Raw genomic sequence first — 8,202 nt, forward strand, 5'->3', positions numbered from 1 at the left:
ACTTAAACTAGCTGACCTGCATTTCCCACCACTCTGGGTTTGTGGGTGGGTAGTGTGTGTGTGTGTGTGTGTGTGTGTGTGTGTGAGAGAGAGAGAGGGGGGGGGGGGAGAGAGAGAGAGAGAGAGAGAGAGAGAGAGAGAGAGAGAGAGAGAGAGAGAGAGAATTTACAACTACAGCTGTTAGGGGAGGTTTTATACACTCAGAAGAGATCCAGGCTTACCTTTAGTCCCTCTGTTTCTGAGAGGTCAGGTTGAATTTGAATAATGCTCATTTAGGAATAGCCTAACCTGAGTCGTACAGCCCTGGTTAGGGGCCAGGACAGCAGGTTCTCCTGAAGGAAGTTTTGCTATTGAAGAAGAACTTAATAGAATTTAAATATATCACAGGAAACAGAAACTTCCCCTGACAGTGTAGGCCAGCTAGATTCCACCCAAGTCCTTGGAAGACTAAGGTAAGAGGAGAATCAGGAGCTGGGACTGTTGCTGTTCTGAGTGCTGAGGCTATTCCTAATGGCTCACTCTGTCTGGCCTGATGTAATGCATTCAAGTATTATCTCCACTGGTACACAGTACTTCTGAACACACCTTCAGGAAAGTGAAAGACCGGGGGAAATAAACAGTTTAATCTGATAGTGTTCAAAAATTTGTAGTAATTCTAAAATCATATCATGAGAAACATCCCCCAGTCTACCCCATTGCCTTTGGAGCCTCAACAGCCTGTCTTTAAAGAAATCAACTGGCAGGAAGCCTCAACTTCTGTTCTCGTTTTTCTTCTGGAGACCACAAGTATTCCAGAACATTGTACCTCATAAAGAAACTCCCAAGCCCCTGAGCTGTTCTATTTGAAGCCCCTGCCCCTTCTTTCTAGTCCTAAACAGCCACTGGGCTGTCTCTCATAAATTTTCTCAGTTTTATGTATACAGGGTGATATATTATGTAGTATTTTGTGTGTGGCTTCTTTCACTTAGCATGTTTGCAAGGACCTTGTGTATTGTAACGTGTAACTAAGCCCTACCTAGCCCCTGCTTGCTTCATGCTTTATGTCTGTCCTGTGACTGTCACATTTTGCTTATTGGCCATGAGTTGTTTTACCTGTTACACCTTCAGTAAACCCAAATACACATTTTTGTACGGCCTTGTAGTTTTCAAATGGGGAAATTGAGTGGGGCAATGTGTATATGTGTGCCTGGGGCTTGAGGAGACTGGGGCCATCTGTTTGCTTTGGCTGGTAACTGGCCAGAGGGAGCATTCAGCATGTAGAGACTTGGAGAGGAGCTGAATGAAGTTGCTTTGAGTTTGGAGCCTTCTGTCTCATCAGAAACAATTGTATTGCCTGAGGGACTTTGGCCATGTGTTTTCTGCTGTCTTATGCAGCCTGGGATGGCTTCTCTTTCCCAGCTCAACCGTTCGCAGTCTATGGGTAGAGACCCCTTTGGGGTCACATATCAGATTATATTATAATTCATAACAGCAAAATTACAGTTATGAAGTAACAACAAAAATAATTTTATGGTTGGGGCTCACCACAACATGAGGAACTATTAAGAGGTTGCAGGATTATTGAGAGCCACTACCTTAACTGAAAAAGGGTATTTGCCTGCCTTGCAGTGTTGTGAAGTAATGAAGTCAAACATCCCTCAGAGTTCCTGTCTGAATGGCACCACGGACCAAAGAAAGTGGCCTTGAAGTAGCTCTGCAATGATGCAGAATATCCACTAGGTGGCAGAGAAACAATAAGAAAAGGCTGGCAGTTGATGCCCAGGACTTAAGACTACTGGTTTGTTTTTCTCATTTCCGATGAGAATACACACTCCAAAACTGCTCTGAAAACAGCTCCCAGCTCCCAGTCTTGTCACCTGCATTCTGAGGAGCTCCACTAGCCCCCCAAACCAAAGATCCTGTTTCCAGTTCTCATACAGATATCTTGCTACTCCCATAGTCCCCAGTCTGCTTGATTCTTGTGAATTTGTTTGCTTTTTAGGTAACCTTCAGCCAGGTTCACCTTTTTTAATTGAGTCATGCTAAGTTTTTGATTTCGACTGCCTCTGGGGAGCTTTTTGCCTGAGACAGCTTCTGTTGTAGACAGACATAGGAATAATTTAGGAGGAATTGGTTTATTTCACAGCTGGTCAGAATATGCAAGCAGGACTCTTGAGAGCATACATTCAGATCCTTGGAGCTAACAGCCTCCATATTCTCATGTGGTTCAAAGCCAGAATGGGGAAATAAGGAAAATGCTTAGCATTTTCTTGGGCCACCCAAGATTTCCTAGTTTGTTTTTTCTTAGTGGCCTTCTGCTCTCAAGGAAGGCAGTTGTATACCTAATAAAGTGGACGCTCCCTAGTTTGCAAAGTGCTATAGATAGAGGTTGAGGAGAGCAGGGATGAGGCTAGATTGCTAGCTCTGCAGCTGGAAGCAGCCTCAAGATATCAGTGGTCCCAAGAAGAAGGATTGGATTAGGGAGACACTAAATCTCTCCCGCTGAGGCTCAGCTGTCAAGTGAACTGAGAGTGTCTGGGCAGGCCTGGAGCTTAGACTGACAGAAGTAGACAGATCTTGGCCTTTTTTTTTTTTTGTGCCTCATCAGGTCTGTTCCTGCAGTGCACCAGGAACCAGCTGGCTCTGGACTCATGCTGTGTGCTATGTCTGTTGTCTTAGCAGGTGTTTGAGCGTCTCCTTGGCACTTTTTTTTAATGGCTATAGAGAAGGAGGATCATTCCAAGGTTTTTGTGCATGTTGAGCTAATGTGATATTGAACACAGTGAGTTTAGATGTTTGACAAGAAGAAAAGAAGAGAGAGGGGGAAACCAGGAATGCAAAAGAAAACAGTAAAGAAAAAAAGCACATGTGGGCCGTGATGTCATCTGTTTATGAAGCTGTCACAGGCTGCTTTCATGTTCATCTTTGCAAGGGCCGATACGGCCAATGGAACAGGTGTTTATTTTACAAATGAGAAAACTGGTTTAAGAGTTGAGCTTTACAGGATTTCACAGGTTGAATCTGGGCCTGTAGGTTCTGTGCCCAATGCTTCCTCTGCTTATATGTATGTGTGATGCCACTTTCCAGCCTCTGAGGTTAGAAAGGTCAGGCATAACCTTCCACCTGCAGTGTGCCAACTTCATCCTTAGTTCCTCTCATGGCCCGTGTTCCCTTCACGAAGTCGTCACTCACCCTAGTGACAGGCTGTTGCCATTACTTGGTCAGACTGAGCTGGAAGTGAGTCATGGGCGACCAGGCTGTGGCTTTGGCTTCTAGATTTGCCTCCCTCGTATGAATTTTCTACTTCAGATGTTAAAGGGGAGTCTCCCTTCCCACTGGGGTTGAGACATTGGAAGTTAGGGAAGAGGGAGCATTGGGAAGAAGAGAAAACAGCATCGGAGTTACTTCAGGAGTCCCAGGCTTCTGAGTTACAGACACAGGAAGAATGATTCCATAACTTCAAAACTTATGCAGAGTAGTGTTAGGTATCTGCCGTCCAGTAGGTATGACTTTGGAAAAGCCTGCCCACCTCCTGGGGGTTTTGTTTTCTATCCTAAAAGTTATAGGGCAGTTGAGAGCTAGAGACTAGTGTGCAGAGAATAGTTGACATGCCATAGTTGTGGTGTGTGATCACTGCCTAATTAGCCACCCTTTCCTGTGCATTGCTAAAGGCTGGGTCTTTGATCACCTCGTGCTCTGCTGAGCTGGGAACAGGAGTCCAGCCCAGGCCTGGCTCTTGGGAAGCTAACCCCATGGGCTGTAGAATCTGATGAAACTGTACTTTCCCAGGAGAAGGGGGAGGATGTCTTTAAACTTGCTGGCTGCTGAACCCTGGGACAAAGGGGAGACAAGCCCCAGGACTGAGACAGTCATGTCTTTATTATCTCAGATGTCTCAGGCCTGTCCCCCCTCCTGGAGATATATGGCCGGGAAGACTAGCTCCATGGCCTCGGCGTGATTCCAGGTCCTAGGAATGTCTGGCTGTTTTATAGCAAATGGGATCACGCACAACAGCCCAGCATCCAGGCATCTCCACCCTAGCAAGCTAGTTCTCCCCGCCAACTTGTAAAACAGTGGGACCTACAGCAGTGACACAGGCTCCATGGCTCATGGGGTCCCAGCAGCTTGGCACGAGACAGCAGTCCTGGGCACTAGTGAACCCATCTGAGGCTATAGGCACAAGGCCAACAGTGAAAGCCTTATTGAACCCAGGGTCCCCTTTAAGGCCAGACCCTGCCAGCTCCGTTCTCACTTGTAAGCAAGCTATAGGCTGCCCTGACTCTAGTCTGTTTCTTCCCCTTTTTGACCCCTTTGGGAGCAGCTGCAGGGAGCCACTGAAAAGCCATGTTTACAGATGCACTTGGCATAGGACAAGGAGACCAGCCATAGTTCTTGAGTTCCAATGTCCAGCTGCTCCCAGGTGCTGAGGAGCCTTCTATTCTAGGCCCCAAAGAAACAAGCCCACACTGTTGTCTTTGGCTGAGGCTTCAGGGACTTGGAGATGAGGAGGCCCAGAGACAAGATGGGTCAGATGGCCATTCAGGGCGTCATTTATAATAAAGCCATGTGGACAGCCCTCCAGGGAGGCCTTACACAGGGACCAGGGGTCACCTCCCAGGCCAAGGTTCTCTTCTGGGGCCCTGAAGGGGGAATTAAGGGGTCCTGGGCTTCAGGGAGAGTGATGAGTGGATTCTTGTATTCTGGAGGAAGGTCTAGAGCAGTGGTTCTCAGCCTGTGGGTTGAAACCCCTTTGGGGGGGGTCACATATCAAATATCCTGCATATCAGACATTTATATTATAATTTATAACAGCAAAATTACAATTAGGAAGTAGCAACGAAATAATTATGTGGCTGGGGTCACCACAACATGAGGGTCTGTTTTAAAAGGTCGCAGCATTAGGAAGGTTGAAAAGGTCTAGAGTAACAGGCTGTTGCATTGCAGAACTGTAACAGACCAGAGCCCACTCCCCTGCTTTCCCTTGTCAGCTCAATCTGCCTTGCACCTGTGTCCTGCTCTAGTTGATTGGGCAGCCTTTCCCCTGCTTCATGCCTCAGCTCATCTGATCTTTATTCAGTGCTCCCCTCCGTGGAACTCAGGCACCGTATCTTACTCTGAAGGATTGCATGGTTGGGGGCGCAGATACAAATACATAAACAATAAAGTGTGTCATGTCCCTATGTGTCCCGGGTGATGTGTTAGCTTGCTTTTATCTTCAGTGTGGGCATCCTTCCTACAGCTAGGGAGTTGTAGAATTGGGGTTTGCTGATTCCTAAGCTCTTTCCCACTAGACAGCCCTGAGGGGGAGTGGCAGCGTAGTTGATGGCCAGAAGGGATATACAGCTTAAAATATCCACTTGGACACTTGTTTATTTGTCTCCCTAGGTCCAGATCCTCTTGCTCCAGCAGGGGAGCTCTCTGCAGGACTCTGGCTTCTAAGAGGGAATTGGATGGGGGTTTCTTCTCATCCTTCTCCTTATGCTGGAACTCTACTTAAACTGGGGTATTCTGAGTATATCTCAGATGCTCGGAGACTATTAGGAACTGTGTGTCAAGTGCCATCATTGTCTGGCTATGCCCCCTGGCCTGGGTGGAGGGAAGAATGCATGGCTCGGGGAAAAAGAGAACTACTTACTGGATACTGACCTCTGCTTTTCAGTTCTCTCAATGGGAAGACCGAGACTCAATAGGAGCTAACCTGTCTGAGGTCACTTGGCCAGGGTGGGGATAGGCTAGAAGGGGTGCACACCCACATCTCTGCAGCAGAGGCTCCTAGGCTTCTCCTACTACTCTGAGCCTGTAGTTTTTGTTTGTTTTTGATGAAGGGTGAGTCAGGTTCCCTCTTCTTTCCCCTTCTGATTTGAATGACTGAACTGCTCCTATGCTCAGCCTCTTCTTGATCAGTCAACTTCATTGCATCACTTCTCTAGACCTACTGCAGCTCCACAGTGATCCGGGTAGCTACCCGCCCTGCCCCACTGTGATAACCATCAGCCATTCTTGAAGAATCACAGGTGGCTCTGCCTCTGTCCAAGAAAGGGATGTGGGAAGGAGTACATGTTGCAAGAGGTGCTGGAAGATAGGAGGAGGGATGAGGGGGTTCAGAGAAGGAAGACCCAGTGGGTCCTAGTGTCTGCTGAGCCTGTGGGAACAGGCCTTACAGTGCCACCCCTCCTGTCCCACCACACACTTCTGACTCCTGAGGAAAGGGTCAGGATACTTACTGGCTGATGACTGTCATCTGGACCCTTTAGGGCCCTTCCCAATCTGTGTGGAGACTCTACCGTAGCCTGACTTGGTCTTCCCATATTAGAAAAGTGGAGAGTGGGCATATAGATACAAACTTTGGAAGACCCACTTCTGGCCCTGGCTCTGTGGTCTTTTCAGGAGGGAGCCAGAGGTTACTGAATTGCTTCAGGTTCTACAGGCTGCTGGCTGAGGAGCTGTCGGACAGACAGCCTGTCTCCACAACTCTGGTTAGGTGCTAGCTGAAGCCAGTCCTGTTGAGGGATCTGCTTGTTTATATGTGCTTACATAGTTTTTCAGTTTCCCAGTGAAAGATCTGTTGTGGAAGTGACCTCCTTCTTTGCATGAACTATCGGGGAAAGGACTCATCTCTTAGAGCTTATTCTATGTTCAATGTTGTAGAACAGTGGTTCTCAACCTTCCTAATGCTGTGATCCTTTAATACAGTTTCTCATATTGTAGTGACCCTCAGCCATATTTTTGTAGCTACTTCATAACTGTAATTTTGCTACTATTGTGAATTGTAATGTAATTGTGTGCACTTTCCAATGGTTTCAGGTGACCCCCGTGAGAGGGATTGTGACCCACAGGTTGAGCACTACTGTTTTGGATCCAGGTGTTGTGTAGCCCAAAGAGGATGGCATGGTGGGTGTCAGTGCCTGCATCCTGCCGGCACGAACCTGGGAGTCCACCTGGCCGGGTTGGAGCAGGGCTTAGAGTCTGCCTTGTCATCTGGGCGGGGACTATGGAGGGCTGCGGTGGGCTGCTCCAGCTTCTTCCCTCTCTGCCTTGAGGAGAAAGGTGTTTGCAGGTTCCCTCGTGGAGACAATCAAGTTCCACATAGCCATAGACACTGCTGTGTTATGGGGAGGAGGTGGACTCCAAGCTTTGTGGTCATCTGGCTAGGAAGTGACAGAAACAAGTGTAGGGCATTGGCTGTTACTGGAGAGACTGCTGGGACTGGGCAGGGCCCCTGCTGACACATTGGCATCTGACCAGAAAGCCAAAGCTATCCTTAAGCAAGTGTCTTCCTTTCTGGTGCCTCATTCCTCAGCTTTAACATGCACATAAATCATACATGCCTCCGAGCTGGCCTGTCTGACAGGAAATCCTTATGTTCAGCTTGTGTCTATGACAGATGCAGGTAGGTGGTTTTCAAATGGGCCTGATCCACATTAGATGAGGTGCTCTGAAGATGGCAGTGTTGAGCACTTGGTGATCCACTCAGTGACCCCAGGGGACCTGAACCATTCAGGCATGGCTGTTATTTTCCCAGGTGGAAGCTCCAAGGAGCTCTTGTCCTCCAGAGTTTAGCTGTAGCCTCTGTCTCTCACAGGAGCCCTATGGAGACTCAGTGGGTGAGGGACAAGAGGGTAAGGAACCAAATTGAAAGTAGAGGGTTTGGTGCCAAGAAGACATCCCAGGCTTAGTAGAACTGATGAAGATGGAACTTGTGTGGAATCAACAAGTGGGTTCTGAGAGGACCTTGTCTGAGCTGTCTAAACTGACAGAATACCCCTTACCTTACCCCCACCCCTGGTCTAGGCCAGTTTGTGGCTGTCCTCCTTGGCACCATCTCCTCCATTTGCCAGGTTTTGGGTCTCCGCTTGTTTTTTCTCATGTACCAGCATGCCCTTCCCTTTGTCTTGGGAAGTCACCTTTAAGCTTACCAGGTCATGAGGTTTTGGCTGTGCTTTGGGATCCAGTCTGTTCCTTCACTAGACTGGTGATGACTTTTTGAAGGCAAGGGCCTGGTCTGACTTGCCTTTTGGCTCCCAAGTTCTTCAGGAGCCTGCATCCTTGGACCAGACCAAAGTGTCCTGCTCCTGTTGGCCTCAGTTGTTGGGTTGGCCAAGATGGCACAGGCCTTCTCCCTCACAGGTGGCATGGGTGGAGGAGTGTACTGAATCAAAATGCATGGCTCCCTATGTCTAGCTTCCTCTTCCCTGCTGGCCCAAAACTTGGGAACAGTGGCTG

This window comes from Alexandromys fortis, unplaced genomic scaffold (genome assembly GCF_014885135.2).
Source record: "Alexandromys fortis isolate MF-2015 unplaced genomic scaffold, M_Fortis_MF-2015_v1.1 scaffold_26, whole genome shotgun sequence".
NCBI lineage: Eukaryota > Metazoa > Chordata > Mammalia > Rodentia > Cricetidae > Alexandromys > Alexandromys fortis.